At 48.1% G+C, this 19,797-nt stretch overlaps 1 pseudogene; it reads right to left on the minus strand.

Moving 5' to 3' along the window:
• Positions 1-694: 694 nt before the first annotated feature.
• On the minus strand, positions 695-3,437 carry LOC125524286 (annotated as a pseudogene).
• Between the last annotated feature and the right edge of the window lie 16,360 nt (positions 3,438-19,797).

Genomic DNA, 19,797 nt, shown 5'->3' on the forward strand with positions numbered 1-19,797 from the left:
ATCGCTGGTCTCGCGCCACGGGCGCCACCGCCTCTGCATGCGCCATGCATGCAGCACAGCCGGTATTATCCGCTGCTGACTCTCCACGAGATTAGGATCGATGGTTAGCTTAGCTAGCGTGTGCGTGTGTATTCTCTCTCCTTCTCTCTCTCTGATGTACTGCTATATATCTTTGAACTCCTGTGTGAGAGATGAATACAATCTGCATTTGAGCTCATACTTATAGTCTAACATGAATAATCCAGTTACATAAAGTAAACTGCAAATGTGCCGGGAGAAGAGGATAGAAGAAACCTGACAAACGGGAGCACCAGATATCTAAGAACAGGTGTAGAGAAAAAACGGATCTTCTATTTAGTGTCGACTAATTTCCAATTCGACAACAATCAGAATTTTCTTGCAAAAAGAAATATCCTCTTCCATCTTCAATTCTGTTGAGCCCGAGCTGGAGCCAGCAATTACACGGACGCCGTGGCAACGGGCGGGGGTGAGGCAGTTGGCCAATTGGAAATCAGTCAAGACTGCCATATAGACACTCCCAAATAGAATCTAACTGGATTCCCCCCTGGTGTACTGTATCTTACATAATGTTAACCAATAGATCAAATTAGGGCACAAAATGGGGAGAACTGAAAATACAAAAAGAGAAACTACCTTGAATTTTGGCAAGTGCGTCGTACTCACGTCGAGTACTCTCTCTAGTCTCACATGAACAGAACTGCAGAGCACACTGATAATAAAGGGGGTGATGCTGCAGTTCACTATGCCTGATTCCCACCGTTCGCCTCCTCCTGTATCGGAGGAGGATTTGCCGGGGGCTGAGAACTGTCATCATGATGTGAACACAGGAATGCCAGGATTACATGAATTGCAATGTAGGCCAGCACGGCAATGATCAGTGCAACGACATACACAGACGTCTTCCACCCCCTGCTGGAGCCTGCTGCGTAGGCCACCAGGAGAGCGAGCAAATCCAGCACAATCGTCGTGCTCAACACCCTGAGTGTGAGCGACCTTTTCTTCTTGTCCTTCCACTCCAGTAGCAAGATGATGATAACAACGATGGACGCCACGAAGGACGTAGAATTGCTGTAGAAGAAGGCGAGGTACCGGTGCCTCCTGTTGTCATGCATGACCGGGTTGCCTGCGTCGTACCATTCGCTGCTGTGCTGCCAAGCTCCCCCGGGCGGATCTAGGCCGGCTTGGTAGGTGACACTTGCCACAAGGATTCCTAGCAGCATCAGGTATTTTTGCTTGGCATATGTCGTCTTTTTATCGTCCTCACCGTTCTCTGGCTTCAGTTGACTGCTGGTGTTTCTGTTCTTATTCAAGAACAATAGGAACAGTGCAGCTATAACCAAGAGGACCACAACCACCAGTGCGAAGATGTAGATGGATGTTTTCAGATGCTGTGTGCTTCCGGCTGCATAGGCCCCCATCAGGCCGAACATGCCCACCGCCGTGCAAATAGCGAGCGCATAGCTTCGTATGGCTGGCCTGTATAGATGTGGGTTCACCAGCAGTATGATGAGGGCAATGGACGGCATGAAGCTCACCGAGTTGCAGTAGAAAAAGGCGGTGTAGCGGCGGGGAAAGTTGTTTAAGAGGACCGGGTCACCTGCTTGATACCCACCAGACCCATCGTCATGGAGCCGGAAACCGCCTGGAGGTGTCAGCCCGGCTTGGTAAGTGACGGTCGCGGCCAAGACCGCGAAGAGGAGCAGCCGCTTGCGCCGCTTTTCCACCATCTCAATTTCCTGCGGGGTTATGGTGTCTGTGTGATCCAACGTGAAGAAGACGACATGGATCACCACGTAGACCAGGACGCCCCCTGCCAAGGCCATGGCGTAAATGGAGGTGCTTACATCCCGGCAGCTCCCGGCGGCGTACGCACCGATGAGGCCAAACAAGTCCAATACCATGGCTGCCTCCAGCACGTGGGTCTCGAGCAGAAGCTTGTTCTGGACCAGGATGATGGCAACCAAGGATGCCACAAAGGCGACGGAGTTGCAGTAGAAGAAGGCCTTGTACCGCCCAGGATTCGTCGTCAGGAGGATCGGGTCGCCGGCCATGTGCCCTTGGCCGTTGTCCGGCCAGACTCCACCTGGCGGATCCAACCCTGCTTGGTACGTGATGGCCGCTGCAAGAGTGGCGAGCAACAGAACAAGGGAGCTAGCCTTGTCCGCTGCCTTCCTAGAAGTTGCAGAGAAACAGAGGTCAGTTGTAAGCTGGAATGTGCAGAGGAGGAAGAAGAACAAGAAGAAGGTATGTGCTGGCGTGGTACCTGCTATTAATAGCGCGCAGACTTGGAGTCCTTGATACTGCTCGTTGCAACCTCCCTGACACGGATTTATGGAGATCTTTGATTTTGGCCCAGAAGCAGGCAGCCCTTATGTCGTCTATGAACTTCCCAACAACGGGCACTTTTTCTTTGAAATAAATGACAGCTTGGAGGAATATAATGAAGGCGAGGACAGCACCAACCAGGCTGATGACATAGATGGTGGTGTCGGTCTCCCTGCAGCTGCCGGCGGTGTACGCGCCGACGAGGCTGATCAGCGCAATGGCGATGTACCCGTAGGCCTCTTTCAAGCGGGGCTTCCTATCCAGAAGCACCACGATGATGAGCAGCGATGCCACGAACGCCATGGCGTTGAAGCACAAGAAGGCCGTCAGGCGCTTGCCGTGGCCGTCCTTGAGGATCGCGCCGCCGGGGCGGTGGCCGCTCTCGGGGTCGTCCCAGAAGCCACCTGGCGTGCTCATCCCGGCTATGTAGGTGACGCTCACCGCAAACGTCGCGAGTAGCATCAGGACCTTGCGGGGTCGTCGTGGGAGTAGAAGTAGTGACCTGAGCAGAAGGAGGCCACCGCCATCTGACCGACAAGGTAGAGGACGACGAGGCCCACCAGCACCAAGGAGTAGATGGTGGTGAGCTTGTCGCGGCAAGTGCCGGCGGCGTAGGCCCCCATGACGCTCACCAGGTCCAACACCATGGCTGCCAGCAGCGGCCGCATGCTGATCCATTTGTTCCTGTCTCGCAGGAGGGCGAGGAAGAGGACGAGGACGATGACCACCAGCGATGAGGCGAATGCGGTGGCGTTGCAGTAGTAGAACACCAGGTACCGGCGGTAGCTGGTGGTCCGGATGATGGAGTCGCCAGCGAGGCGGCCCGCGGCATCGTCGGTGTCCTGCCAGACGCCTCCCGGCGGGTTGAACCCCGCGGCGTACGTCACCGTGGCCACCAGCGTTGCGAGCAGCAGAATGTACTTGCTCAGGTCCCGCATGAGCTCGGCACTCTTGATCTCAGGACCCCGAGGAGGTGGAGCACTCTTGGTCTCAGGACCTGGAGGAGGTGGAGCACTCTTGGTCTCAGGACCCGGAGCAGGATCCACCATAGCGGCGACGTCCATGACGATCTCATCCTGACTGATGTCGCGTTGTCGCACAGTCGCCATTTCGATAGCGAATTGGTGTCTCAAGGTCCAACTGATGGAGGGAGTTGTGCCAAGACTTCCTTGCTGAAGATATCTCTCTCTCTCAAATATATATAGCCACGCTTGCTCGTCAGCATGCATGACTACCTGGCATAACGTCATAAATTTGCAAAGAGAAAAGGCCAGGAAGAAACGGTATTGCCGGCAGATTGACCTTTTAATTTATGCTGATGCGCCAAAGGTGTCAATCATCACTGTCATTCACTGAATGCCATGTCGGAATCTCGCTGAAGAATGCCATCGAAGTTCATCAAGGGGAAGGGGCAGTGCAATGTACCCGAAACAGAGGAGTGGGCGGAACGAGGGAGACAATGGAGAAGAAACTGCTTGGGCAGATCAGGAGTACACTTTATTCTAAGCACATGCATTTTTCTAGTTATACTAGTTGGTTGTTCTGTAGTGATGTAGGAGAGGCAGAGGCATGCCGATAAGGGTGGCACAACAGACAATTGTCTCCTAAATCCTTTTTTTTAGAAAAACACTGCAACATTGACATGCACACTTACACAACGTCTCAGATCATGGGATTTAAACGAATGTGTCGCTGTTGAGAGAAACGGTCTTTGTCCATGGAAGAAACAATCCATTCTTATGCGACATACATGACGTAGAAACTACTCCCTCCGTCTCATAATATAAGAGTATTTTTTATACTAGTGTAGCGTCGTAAAAAACGCTCTTATATTAGGATTATGGGACGGAGGAGTATTATGTGATGTTCATGTAGAAATGCACAAAAAATTACAACTTTGGTGACAGTAGGTTGTACAAGTTTTTGTATAGAACCATCGGGTATGTGTTCTATAGTCTGATGCCTAATTATGCCTTCAGATCAAATGCTATTGTTCTCAGTTCTCACCTATCAAAACAAACCGAAAATTAAGCATACATTGTGACTTTTTCTTTACAGGGAAAGGGAAACTGCGCTGTGAATTCGGCGGGATGAAATAAGAAAGGCAACGGAAGACAACGCGTGAGGCATGACTCCGCGTCGTGGAGCTCCACTCGGGATGGTTTCTCGCATACTCACCCTTGTTGTGACCAGAAGCTAGTGGATGATATAAAATGCGGGTCATGTAAACTAAGCAATTTCAAGTTGAGCCAGCCGCATTGTGCATGTTTGTTAGGCAGCGCTGTCGAGCATTGACTATTCCCCATGAGTTGCTGTATGTGCAACTCCTGGATGATACGGGTGTTAAGATGCTTTGACCGAGCTTAGGATTGCCAACAGCAGGCAGCAGCAGCCTCAACAAAACCATCTTGCTGGCACCTTCAGGGGAGGAGCTGGCTATTGTGCATTGAAAATCAGCAAGTCTTTCACTAGATAAGTGTCTCCTATTGTTTATTTACGGTGGATGACCCAGTTGTCGTCTGGCCTAGCTTAGTCCCTGAGCACTTGCTTAACTGTTTGCCAACCATCATTTTCCGTGGGTATGTTTGTTGGTAAGAGGCTGAACATGCCTTGCAAAGATTCGGATGAGCTTATTCGAGCATCAACAATGTATGCTGCTTGGGTGGTACTCACATCAATTTTCTAACTTGGCCAAACTTGGGTTTATGTGTGGTTCTGGTCCTAATCAGTTCGCCACACTGGATTTTAAAATATCTCCTTCCTTCGTCTTCTTGACAATAGGATGAGCGAGGGAGGAGATGCGACGGAGATGGGCCGGGCGCAAGCCTGCTCTTTGCAATAGAACAAGTTTTTCGATATTCTGAAATCTGTACTATCTTACTATTTTACGTTCCTGATTTTTGCCTGCGCGTGCTTGTCACCTACGGAACCTAAGAGGCGAATTAACAACTTTGCAGCACGCCGTAATCATAACATCTGTTCTCTGATTTAGTTGCTCATTGCAGATGTATACGCCAATTCAGGTAGCATGCTTGTGTGCCTTTTATTACAGGCAGCATCAGGGAAGACTTTGAAACTTGTTAGTTGCAAATCAGATCTCATGATGCTCCCAGTAGGGAGCGCATTGTCAAGTGTCGGTAGCTGCATCTGTTGTCCCTCCCCTCATCATGTAGTTGGTTATGTCGAGCGACAACAGTGACCGTGTCCATCATAAGGCCAAGCCGATCATGATCTTGCTGTCTAGACAATGCGTTCTAGTGCTGCAAAAATGCAAGGAAATTGACGATTGAGTCAGAGACCCGCCTAAGAAAGACCCACTCAATTACCATCTTATTGTGCGTCATCCACACGGTCCATGATAGCGCCGCAAACACAATGCAGAAGAGGCGTCTCCTCCTCCTGTCTGGTTGACATGGTTTTGAAGGGACCCAGCCAGGTCTTGGGCCTCCCAGTCAGGCCCAGAGCCTCATGGACAAAACTTCAAAAAATTGTTGCTGCCATTCAAGAGAAGAGGATGTGGGTCCCGGTCTCTGGGACACCACAAAGAGGGCACAACCCATTCCTAGAGTCGTGCCGCTTGATCATCTCCATCCCAGATGAGAGGTGATCGTGCAACAATTGCCAAACAATCATTTTGATCTTCAGGGGTAAGAGCGCTTTCTAGAGCGGAAGAGTCTAGGCAATAGGCGACCGTCATCACAAGGAATGATATGACGAGCCGAGAGAGAAGCCCCCCAAAGGGGATAGCTGCCAGGATACGGTGTCCGGATAATCCGTGAGCAACAGCGGGAGGGCTGCCCGCATGCTAGCCCACTCTACGGTCTCCAAATGTCCAGGAATAAGATGTTCCGATGGCCATTTGTGGGCAGCCGTGAAGACCAACACGATCGGATCCGAGCATATGTGTAACGCCCTCGATGCGGCTATATCTCCCACGTGTCGAAGCACGACTTAGAGGCATAACCGCATTGAAAGCAATGTCGCAAGTGAGGTAATCTTCACACAACCCATGTAATACATAAGGGAAAGAGATACATAGTTGGCTTACAATCGCCACTTCACACAATTACATGAATAAAGCATTACATCAACTAGATACAATCAAGGTCCGACTACGGAACCAAAATAAAAGAAGACTACCCCAAATGCTACACAGATCCCCGATCGTCCCAACTGGGCTCCACTACTGATCAACTAGAACGAAACAACACAAAGGACAAGGTCTTCATCGAGCTCCTCCTTGAGCTTGGTTACGTCACCTGCTCGGTAACATCGGCACCCGCAAACTGGTTTTGGAAGTATCTGTGAGTCACGGGGACTCAGCAATCTCACACCCTCGCGATCAAGACTATTTAAGCTTATGGGTAAGGTAAAGGTATGAGGTGGAGCTGCAGCAAGCGACTAGCATATATGGTGGCTAACATACGCAAATGAGAGCGAGAAGAGAAGGCAAAAGCACGGTCGAAAATCTATGATCAAGAAGTGATCCTACAGCAACCCACGTCAAGCATAACTCCAACACCGTGTTCACTTCCCGGACTCCGCCGAGAAGAGACCATCACGGTTACACACGCGGTTGATGTATTTTAATTAAGGTCATCTTCAGGTTTTCTACAACCGGACATTAACAAATTCCCATCTGCCCATAACCGCGGGCACGGCTTTCGAAAGTTCAAATCCCTGCAGGGGTGTCCCAACTTAGCCCATCACAAGCTCTCACGGTCAACGAAGGATATTCCTTCTAGCGGGAAGACCCGATCAGACTTGGAATCCCGGTTACAAGACATCCTCGACAATGGTAAAACAAGTCCAGCAAGACCGCCCGATGCGCCGACATCCTGATAGGAGCTGCACATATCTCGTTCTCAGGGCAACACCGGATGAACATTACGTACAGCTAAAACCAGCCCTCAAGTTTCCCCGAGGTGGCGCCGCAAGTGGCTCTGTTTCGGACCAACACTTAGACAAGCACTGGCCCGGGGGGGTTAAAATAAAGATGACCCTTGGGCTAGCCTAACCCAAGGGAAAAAGGCTAGGTGGCGAATGGTAAAACCAAGGTTGGGCCTTGCTGGAGGAGTTTTATTCAAAGCGAACTGTCAAGGGGTTCCCATTATAACCCAACCGCGTAAGGAACGCAAAATTCGGGAACATAACACCGATATGACGGAAACTAGGGCGGCAAGAGTGGAACAAAACACCAGGCATAAGGCCGAGCCTTCCACCCTTTACCAAGTATATAGATGCATTAATTAAATAAGATATATTGTGATATCCCAACAAGTAAACATGTTCCAACAAGGAACAACATCTTCATGTCCCAACAAGGAACAAACTTCAATCTTCACCTGCAACTAACAACGCTATAAGAGGGGCTGAGCAAAGCGGTAACATAGCCAAACAACGGTTTGCTATGACAAGGTGGGTTAGAGGCTTGGCTTAACAATATGGGAGGCATGATAAGCAAGTGGTAGGTATTGCAGCATATGCATAGCAAAAAAGCGAGCATCTAGCAAGCAAAGATAGAAGTGATTTCAAGGGTATGGTCATCTTGCCTGAGATCCCGCAAGGAAGAAGAACGAGTCCATGAAGAAGACAAAGCGGACGTAGTCGAACGGTTCCTCACAACGCGACGTTAACGGAACCAACCCGAAGAAACAACACCGGAAAGAAGCAAACACCATAGTAAACAACCATCACGTAAACATGGCATGATGCACAACCAAGAATGATGCATGTCCGGATTAAAGAGGCATGGCATGGAAAAAAGCACAAACAATCCTACAAATTAAGTGGAGCTCAATATGCAACGAGTTGCATATTGACGGAACACCACATCAATTATTTAGTTCTCTCTCGGTTAGGTACTCAACAATATTAAATGTTGGTTAACATGGCAAGAGGTGAGGCATAACAAAACTACACCATCTAAACAATTTAAATGGGGTCGGGTATAACAAATAACGAATCCGGTAAATCCCCATATGCATTAGTAATATATAGCAACAACAATTTTAAACATTTTAATTGTTGTTATCATGATGCGAATGACATGAGCAAGTTTTATGCAATTTTTATTAAGAGTTGACATGAGCATTATGAAGCATTTGGTCGTCATGGCGGAACAAAAAGGGTGCCACACCAACTACCATGGAAATGGTGCCACGGCAACATTCCGGGTGATCCGACAACTCATTGAGATGTCGGTGCAAGAGAAAATGTGGATGAACGGATCATGCGAGGATGGTGGGGTGATCCCGGATACCGGATTCCCCATGGGTCGACGGCATGGAAACCGAGGAGGAACGTGCAATGACAACTCGAACACGGTTTGAACATGAGCATCTCAAACATCGCAAGCATTCGTTACACGAACGTCGTCTCGGGTTATAACTTCGAAGTGTGCAAACGGGACGGTTCTCGATCGGTGCCAAGTAGAGGAAGTAGACGTTCTCGGGACGTTCGTAGTGGAAGTAGGGGTACATGACGACGGTAGAGGTACTCGTGATCTTGGCGGCGGTAGTCGTTCACGTTCGTTTCGGAGAGGTACTTGATGACTCCAACGTCTTCGGGGCGACGGTAGTTGTACACGATCCACGAGACGTCGATTGTTCGGGGTCCGATTTGCAGGTCTTGCCGACATGAAGGGGTACTTGGCGTTTTTGTAGAGGTACTCTGGATCTACGAGACGGTACCGAGCGTTGCCCAATGGCTACGCGGATGAGCTTCCTTTGGCGACCTCTACATCCTTCAAAATCGGCCCATCGCAGTCACAGATACAGAACCGCTCCCTTATGTCGCCAGAAGTTTAGGTCGTCTGAATGTACTGCCCTGGCAGCGCCCGCACAACAGTAGCGAGCACCCGGAAGTGAATCGCAGCCTAGGGACTTCGCGGCTTGCACTAACGGGGTCACTTACACGGTAGTGCACGGCAGTGACGCTCGGCCTCAATCTGTCCGAGCTGAGGCGCGGCAGCAGGGGATCGCGGCGTCACCCCGCGGGTCGCGTGTACATGGCGGAAGGGCTGACCAGGACGGCCGCCACGGTCAGGGCAGCATCTGGCAAAGTCCTCCCTAACCTCTAAGCGCCCCTTCCTGAGAGAGCAAGGGCAAAACCTCGAGCGCCGGTGAGAAGCAAAAAACAGCCGAAGTCAACATCGGATGGTTCGCCACGGCTCAGTGCAAGAAAGCATCATGGACCCATTCCCGCGGCGTGCCCCGACCCGAGGTCGCCAATCAACACGCAAACTCTGTAAGCAGACAAGCCATGCTCAAAGACGCAACCACGCGCCTATTGCGCGGCTAGGTTGCATCGCATTCAGTCGTTCCTCCAAGCCAAAAGCCGGATTCCGAACCAAAGGAGCCATCCAGTGCAAACGAAAACCTCTAGAGAATCCCTCCCAGGATGACAGGCAAAAAAAAGCTGAATGGAACACGGCTCAAGCAATGAAGCCCCCGGGTACGTCGCGCTACGGTCACGGACCAAGCCAGCACCAAAAAAGCCGCAGCATCAGGGGTTACCCGAACCTCCGCACTCGTGTCAACAAGAGAATGGAACCAACAAAGGAGTGATAGACGTAGTTGGGAAAGAAATTGGCACCACGAACCCTCGTCTCGACCTGGCAACAGTTCGGCCAAGGCAGGGAGGGTGTTAATCCAACCAATCGGACGCCAAATTCTTCTCGCAACCTCGTACTCGGTCTTCTCTCGTGAGGAGTTAACTCCTTGGCCGCGGATGTCGCATTACAAATTACGTCTCTGGTGGCTTATTTAAAGAGGCCATAGCAAGAGGGACAATTGTAGGCTCCGTGGTTTCGCTGCTGGAGGTGGTCGGGAGCGAGACAGAGAAGTCCGAGCGCAGCTGGAGCCTCTGACGGGACTCAAGCTCTGTCCCTGGCCCACTCCCGTCCTAAAACCCCTACCCAATCCGGCTCTCCCTCTCCGAGTGTCGCTCCCGTCGCGCCGCCAAGGCGGAGCCACGCGACCTCGCCCATGTCAGGATGCGCTACAGCCAGTGAGTGTAGCGGAGCGCATTCACTCTCCCGGTCGCTTCCCTGCAGTGCGCGGTCCTCCGCGCATCCTCTAAGCACCCCTCTCCCTCACTCCCTCGACAGACACCACACCCATCCTACAGTCGGAGACGGCCGACCACTGCTTGGTGCGTCCCGTCGTCGTGCCCTCGCAGCGCGCATCGACAGATGGCAATTGACAGTGGCAGCGCTGCAGGACAAAGTTGTCGTCACCCGCGGCAGCGGCAGGCCTGCGCGCCTCTGACGTCGCCAGGAAGAAGCAGATCGGCGCAGCGCACGTCGCGCCTAGACTGCAAGCGTGCGGCTTCGTCGCTGCGCCCGGCACGACTGCATGGTTGTCGCGCCTTGCTTGCTCCTGGATCGCAAGCCGGCTGTCCAGGAAGCAAGGTCGAAGGAGAGCCGCCCGCCAAACCATCGTGGCGCACTAGGCTGCGCTGTGCGATTGACGACCGAGCCCGCCACAGTAGGGCCTGCAGCAGTTTGCACGGGAGCCCGCGACGAAAGGAAAGCCAGCTCGACTTGCAGCGGAGTATGCTAGCGTGCCCCGGGCCACGTCGCAGGGACGCACGACCGCGCCCCACCTCCCCCGCCACGGGGGCGGAACAGCGCGGACGGGCGCCATGAGGATCGGGTGTGGGTGCTGTCGAGGGAGTGAGGGAGAGGGGTGGCTTGAGAGGATGGAGAGATGGCGCAAGGGAACGAGGGAGATGAGATGGGATCGAGCGAGATGGAGGAGTCGGGCTCCCTGGCGGCGCGAGGGGAGAGGAGAGGGAGGAGGGGATTCGGGTAGGGTTTAGGAGGGAGTGGGCCAGGGAAGGTTGGGCCGGCGAGAGGCCCAGCTGGGCTGGACTCTCTTCTCCCTCTCCCCTATTTCCTTTTCTTTTAAATAACAGAGAAATAAAGAGAAAGAAAAGAGAGAAGAGAAGGTTAGAGGAAGAATTTGGGCATGCGGATAATATTCCCGGACTCGCAGAAATGTGCATGATCCAAGAAAAATGGAGTGGCCATTTTTCAAAGTTTAAATTCAAACTCATTTGATTTAAATTCAAATGGTTCGAATACGAAGTGAGGGTCAGGAAAGTCCAAAAATGTTCGGATTTTTGGTGGAGCTTCGGAAAATGACGAAAGAATTTACGAACAAGGTTCGAGGTCAAGCAGCGAGATAACAAAGGCATGGGGAAATATGCAAGTGTGTTTTAGGTGATTCCATAAGAATGGATTATTTTATAATAGCTCCACTAATATAGGGAGGATATATTATAAAGAGAAGTCATCTTTCCCTCGATTTAAATGGATCGAAGATCCATATGATTTATTTAGTTGAGATGCAAAAGATTTATGAGATGATGGCATGATGACATGATGCAATGCAAAAATAAAAGGGCAAAGCACAAATGAAACACACGGCGAAACCTGGAATATAAGGAAGTCTTCTCGAGCATCGGTCTCGGGGCGTCACAACACTCCACCACTACAAGAGGATCTCGTCCCGAGATCTAGAATGGCACCGGAGGGAAAAGGAAGAGGAAGATAAGAGGTAAAACTAAGTTGCTTCTTTGACAACTGAGTGAAACCACGAACCTTGAAAAGGTTAAGCCATTTTGAGAAAAAAATACAACGGAGATGAACGAAGTTGAAAATACTCTGTTAGAAAAGAGGGACAAGGAAGAACAACTTCGAGAAGCACTCCGATTGAGAAGTTATGCAAGACTTGATAAGGCGAAAAGAGCTTGAGGAAAAAAAGGACACAACACTCCGGTTAAATGGATAAACCAAGAAAAGAACACGATCCTGACAAAACGAAAAGATGGGTTGAAGAGAGCAACATCACAATGCCTCCGGAACGAAAGAATAGAAGATAGGTAATTGAGAGAAAAGAATGGAGAAGAAAATGCCAAGTTCTGTCACCAAAGAGCTTGACAAGGCATCTTTTAGGAGAAGGGTCGAACGGAATTGTTGAAAAACCAACAACGAAAAGAGTAAGCTGGTAGTGGGCTTATGAAAAAAAACTTCTCAAAACTACGAGGTGAAATTTTGCCACTAACGGAACGATAGATTGACTTGATAACAAGAAGGAGACGATAAACTTACTCACCGGAAGGATAAAAGAACTTGGGTTAATTATAAACACCATAATAGCAACAATCCTTAGGGGAAGCTTTAGGTGAAATATAACCCAAGAAAACTCCAACGAAGAGGTTGATGGATTTAACATATCTCACTCTTAACAACATGTGAATCATGAAAGCATGAACTGAAATTATGAAGAATGACATAGCACCACCTCAAATGATAAGGTTGAAAGAATTGCACTTTGAAATGCAAGATAAAGAATACTTGGGCTCCTCTGAAAAGAATCTTAATGAACACTTCGAGGAGGAATTAAATCCTTGATGGACCATCATGTAGAACCTTCAAGAAGAACTCCGGTAACAAAAGGATGATCAAACAAAAGGAAAGAGAAGTTGAAAACACAAGGTGAAACCTTGTAATGATTTAGATGAACCTCCGTGGTGATATAATTGCGAGAGGTAGGAACTCCGGGAAAAAGATAAGATGAACAATTGAGATCAAGAATTTTGATGAGCCTCCGGAATAGGGAATTAATCATTTGGATGAAACAAGAATAAGAATTGCATTATGCTTATCCTTCACCAATTAAATTGATGACAAACAACGGGTTTGTCATACTACTTATTCTCGTTGAAAAGATTAAGAGAGGTATAAATCAAACTTGAGAAGGCCTTCAACGAACCACCGGTATAATTTGAAAGAACGAAAGAATTGATATGATAGCCAAGGAAGAGAGATCTTGAATGATCCACCGTAAATTTTTTTGAAAATGAACGAATAAAAGATGAAGAACCACAGGGAAGAGAACGAAAGAATATACTTGAGAGAATTTAGATACAAGTGAACGAATAGATCCCGAACTGATTAGAGGATCACTTGAACGAAGCACCGGTAAGATTTGGAGAACCACAGCTGAAAGCTGAGAATGAATAAATTCTGAGATGATGGGCTCCGGAGAACAAACTGAAAAGAATCTTGAATTGCTCCGGGTGGGTGAAAAGAATTCTCACAACCGAAAAAAATAATTATGAGAGAATGGCATAAAGCTAGCGCCATGAATCTTGGAGAGAATGGAGCAAGATATGGATGAAAATTCTTCTTCGGTCTTCAAATGCAGAGAATGACGATGAGAAACACCACCAAATTGTTGAGATACTCCGGGATGAAAAATGGAAAAGTTGAGCCAGCGATGAAAATAATTTAACCGATCTTGGAGAAAGGCATTTGACTGATGATAACTCATTCTTACGTCAAACTTGGAAAAGAATTTGGGGATAGCTCCGGGAAAATAAGAAGAGTCAGGTAAGATCCTGGGAAAAGACCTGTGGGTTAGGGCCCACTCAAAAGAAAACACCGTTGAATGATTTGAAAGAGAGATTGCACCGATAGAATTAAATGGCTTGAATGAGATAACATCCTCAAAAGATCTTGAACGACTGCAGAGTGGAAACACGAATCTTCGAGATATCTTGAGCACTCCGGAACAATTGAATAGTGAGAGGTGAATGATTAAGAATTGCACCGGCATGAGAAAACATTAAAACGAGGAAAAGATATGATCAACAAAGCTTGACTTGAAACCACCGGAGATGAAAAGAAAGAAGAATGATGAACTTGAAGCTCCATTAGAATCTTCCTGAGAATCACCGGATAAGAACATTGACGGAAAAGGAATGGAGAGGCTTCCCATCAATAAAAAGGATACTTGAATAAGAAATCTGAATCGTTGAAGAAAAAGGGTGGGTGGGCAGGAAAAACAAAGGCAACTTGGAGACGGATGAAACAAACACCGTTGAGAAGACTTGAGTTGATCTTGCGAATGTTGAAATGATCGGATCCACTTGAAGAGAGATACACCGGTTGAAAAGGATTGACATGCCAATCTCGATTATCATGAAGGATTAGTATTCACATAGGAATATGAGAACACCACTTAGGAAAGGTATGGAATGAACATTTGACTTCGAAGCAACTCGAATACCACAACTCAAAACCAAAAACAAAGGGTTGGCTTGCAGAATAAGCCAGAACAAACATATGATAGAGATTTCGTCCGAAGTTTTCGTGGTGGGGCCTACACGGGCCCGATCGTACAGCACCATCATGTACAAAGGCAGTGCACATGACATACGAAGCGTCCCCGAGTCGGCATAGCCAAGGACTCTTTAAGACACAACGAGACCACTGTAAAACCAACCGTGAATAGGCGGACCACTAGACGTCGAACCCCAATTTCATATCATACATCTGTCGGAAAGATATCCTAGGAGCTACTTAAATTCCCACTTATAAACTCCCGAAATTTTCCGGTTATGCAATCAGGTGTTGGGGATACATGGGAAGCATAATATCTCACCCAAACTAACAAATCCTACATCCAACTGTATCCATCCTTCAACACATAACCAAGAAACCTTCGGAAATCATCTACCTCAACCTTCGAAAAGCATCCGTTATACGAGTTATGGCAATACTCCCGAACTCCCGCCCCAGTACTGGGTGGCGTCGAGGTTATCTCACCAACAACTGCATAAAAGAGATTTTCGATGTCGGCGAAACTAAACTCAGGTATTCCAGAACTGCAACGATAAAATTGTGACGACAACACCTCGGAGCTCAACTCCCCGGGACACTGCCACAACCCCTAAATGTCAGGAGGCACCAAGAACAATGTTCTCGTCACAAAACCATCGGAACGATTCCAAGATACCCGCGTGATTCTAAATTTTTTTTAGTAAAATTTGAGAAGAGAAGAGTCAAAACTCTACGTCAGGATGCCTTACCAGAGCGATGAGGAGACTGGGGACTAAAAATAATTCCTAAACTCTCCGATATATAATCCCTAAATGACTCAAAACATTTTTCTAGACACAACTCGGCCGCTAAAAACGATCAAGCAATGGGGGCTCCTAAGGTCGGGGAAGGCTCTGATATAACGCCCTCGATGCGGCTATATCTCCCACGTGTCGAAGCACGACTTAGAGGCATAACCGCATTGAAAGCAATGTCGCAAGTGAGGTAATCTTCACACAACCCATGTAATACATAAGGGAAAGAGATACATAGTTGGCTTACAATCGCCACTTCACACAATTACATGAATAAATCATTACATCAACCAGATACAATCAAGGTCCGACTACGGAACCAAAATAAAAGAAGACTACCCCAAATGCTACACAGATCCCCGATCGTCCCAACTGGGCTCCACTACTAATCAACTAGAACGAAACAACACAAAGGACAAGGTCTTCATCGAGCTCCTCCTTGAGCTTGGTTACGTCACCTGCTCGGTAACATCGGCACCCGCAAACTGGTTTTGGAAGTATCTGTGAGTCACGGGGACTCAGCAATCTCACACCCTCGCGATCAAGACTATTTAAGCTTATGGGTAAGGTAAAGGTATGAGGTGGAGCTGCAGCAAGCGACTAGCATATATGGTGGCTAACATACGCAAATGAGAGCGAGAAGAGAAGGCAAAAGCACGGTCGAAAATCTATGATCAAGAAGTGATCCTATAGCAACCTACGTCAAGCATAACTCCAACACCGTGTTCACTTCCCGGACTCCGCCGAGAAGAGACCATCACGGTTACACACGCGGTTGATGTATTTTAATTAAGGTCATCTTCAGGTTTTCTACAACCGGACATTAACAAATTCCCATCTGCCCATAACCGCGGGCACGGCTTTCGAAAATTCAAATCCCTGCAGGGGTGTCCCAACTTAGCCCATCACAAGCTCTCACGGTCAACGAAGGATATTCCTTCTAGCAGGAAGACCCGATCAGACTCGGAATCCCGGTTACAAGACATCCTCGACAATGGTAAAACAAGTCCAGCAAGACCGCCCGATGCGCCGACATCCTGATAGGAGCTGCACATATCTCGTTCTCAGGGCAACACCGGATGAACATTACGTACAGCTAAAACCAGCCCTCAAGTTTCCCCGAGGTGGCGCCGCAAGTGGCTCTGTTTCGGACCAACACTTAGACAAGCACTGGCCCGGGGGGGGGTTAAAATAAAGATGACCCTTGGGCTAGCCTAACCCAAGGGAAAAAGGCTAGGTGGCGAATGGTAAAACCAAGGTTGGGCCTTGCTGGAGGAGTTTTATTCAAAGCAAACTGTCAAGGGGTTCCCATTATAACCCAACCGCGTAAGGAAAGCAAAATCCGGGAACATAACACCGATATGACGGAAACTAGGGCGGCAAGAGTGGAACAAAACACCAGGCATAAGGCCGAGCCTTCCACCCTTTACCAAGTATATAGATGCATTAATTAAATAAGATATATTGTGATATCCCAACAAGTAAACATGTTCCAACAAGGAACAACATCTCCATGTCCTAACAAGGAACAAACTTCAATCTTCACCTGCAACTAACAACGCTATAAGAGGGGCTGAGCAAAGCGGTAACATAGCCAAACAACGGTTTGCTAGGACAAGGTGGGTTAGAGGCTTGGCTTAACAATATGGGAGGCATGATAAGTGTAACACCCTCGATGTGACTATAGCTCCCACGTGTCGAGGCACGACTTAGAGACATAATCGCATTGAAGGCATATGTCGCAAGTTAGGCAATCTTCACAACATCCCATGTAATATGAATAATAAAGGGGGGAACATAGTTGGCTTACACTCGCCACGTCAACCAAGAACATAAGTAACATTACATCATCCAAACACTCATGGCCCGACTACGGCGCCAAAAATAAAAGAGAACCCAACATGCGACACGGTCCCAATCACCCCCAACTGGGCACCACTACTGATCATCGGGAAAGGAAACGTAGTATCGTTGAGAGTCTTCGTCGAACTCCCACTTGAGCTCATACGTGTCTCCTGGAGCGGAATCATCAGGCCCTGCATCTGGTGTAATAGTAATCTGTGAGCCACAGGGACTCAGCAATCTCGCACCCTCGCGATCAAGACTATTCAAGCTTATAGGTCAGGCAAGGTAAAATATGAGTGGAGCTGCAGCAAGCGACTAGCAAGTATGGTGGCTAACTTATTCGCAAAAGAGAGCGAGAAGAGGAGGCAAAGCACGAGCGAGAAACTAGAGAACAACCTGCGCAAACATTACTCCAACACCGTGTCCACTTCCCGGACTCCGCCGAGAAGAGGCCATCACGGTAACACACTCAGTTGATTCATTTTAATTAAGTTAAGGTTCAAGTTATCTACAACCGGACATTAACAAATTTCCATCTGCCCATAACCGCGGGCACGACTTTCAAAAGTTCAATCCCTGCAGGGGAGTCCCAGCTTAGCCCATGACAAGCTCTCACGGTCAACGAAGGAATAGACCTCCTCCCAAGACATTCCGATCAGACTCGGTATCTCGGTAACTCAAGACACTTCGATAGGTTAAAACAAGACCAGCAACACCGCCCGAATGTGCCGACAAATCCCGATAGGAGCTGCACATATCTCTTTCTCAGGGCACACTCAGATTGTCTAAACTTCCGGTAGGCCAGCCCAGAGTTGCCCCTGATAGCCACCAGCGGCTGACGGTTTGGACCAACACTCAGAGGAGCACTGGCCCGGGGGGGGGGGTTAAAATAAGATGACCCTTGAGTCTACAGAACCCAAGGGAAAGAAAAGGCTAGGTGGAAAATGGTAAAACCAAGGTTGGGCATTGCTGGAAAAGTTTTAATCAAGGCAAACTATCAAGGGGTTCCCATTATAACCCAACCGCGTAAGGAACGCAACAATCCGGGAACATAACACCGATATGACGGAAACTAGGACGACAAGAGTGGAACAAAACACTAGGTGAGAGGCCGAGCCTTCCACCCTTTACCAAGTATATAGATGCATTAAGATAACATAGCAAAATAATGATATCCCAACAAGTAAATAAATGTTCCAACGAGGAACGGCCTCCAATCTTCACCTGCAACTAGCAATGCTATAAGAGGGGCTGAGCAAAGCGGTAACATAGCCAATCAACGGTTTGCTAGGACAATGGTGGGTTAGAGGTTTGACATGGTAATTTGGGAGGCTTGCAAGCAAGTGGTAGGCATCGTAGCAACGGCATAGCAAAGAGCGAGCAAACTAGCATAGCAAAGATAGTAGTGATTTCGAGGGTATGATCATCTTGCCTGCACAGTTGTCAGAGTTGACTGGATCCTCACAAGCAAACTCAACGGGCTCCTCGTTAGCGAACTCATCTCCCGGCTCTACCCAAACAAGACAAACAAGTAACAAGGATACAATCAACCACGTGCAAACTCAAACAAAAAGATGCAATGATGACATGCTATGCGGGATGCGATGCGGGATGCAAAATGCAAGATATGACAGAAAATGTATGAACCTGGCCTCAACTTGGAAAACCAAGTGTGCCACTGGAAAGATGGGATGAAATCGCTTGAAAACGATATAAAGAACGCCGGAATCGTAGTTACGGTTTGGAAATGGCAAGCGATTCAAAAATCACACCGGTCTGTGATTTACAGCAAGTAGGCATCTAAATGCAATGAGATGAACGTGCTACAGCACCCAAACATGGCAATAAAATACATGGGGATGCACACAAGATGATTAACAAAAGACTAGCACTGAGCTACGGCCAAATCATCCATTAGGAGGTTCAAACAAGCATGGCAAAAACGCAATTGCAAAACAGATTTCAGACTTAGTGAAATTAACACTTGTCTGAAATTTCAGATCCCGAAGCCCTCTTCGGAGCAGCAAAACAACATGCTACAGGACCTGAACATGACAAAGAAAGACATGGCATGGAGCTACTCAACAATCTTAACAAAAGTCCCTTAGTGACCTTGAGCCAAAAGGGATCACAAAATATTCTAACAAGCACACGAACATAGCAAAAACATAATCAGTTTTCAGACTTGGTGAAAACTGGGACATGCTGAAATTTAACTCACGAAGGCATGTAAACAAGCTCGATGCACTCACTACGGTGCAAGTCATGGCAAGGCAAGCATACATCCATAAAGAAGGCACAAAATACAAGCTAGACATGGCAAGAACAATGGCATAGCATGCACGTTCCAACTACAATAGCATCGGCAAAATCGCAAACAAGTTGACGATCTGCCCAGATTCACAACGAAGCAAAAGTAGAGCTCGATTGACTCAAGTTAGAGTGCTCCATAATTGCAAACAAAGGCATGGATGGATAGAGCATAACAAGATTAACAAAACTCCTTTACTGATCATCCTCAAAAGAGGCACGGATCACTAGGAAACAACAAGAACATATGGCATCATGAACTAAATAATCCCAGACTTAGTGAAAACTACTAAGTCCCTGAAAACAGATTTACCGGGTGCCTCACTTTGCAAGTTTGCACAAGTCATCACACACATCAAAAAAATGCAT

The sequence above is a fragment of the Triticum urartu genome, chromosome 7 (assembly GCF_003073215.2).
Source record: "Triticum urartu cultivar G1812 chromosome 7, Tu2.1, whole genome shotgun sequence".
Taxonomy (NCBI): Eukaryota; Viridiplantae; Streptophyta; class Magnoliopsida; order Poales; family Poaceae; genus Triticum; species Triticum urartu.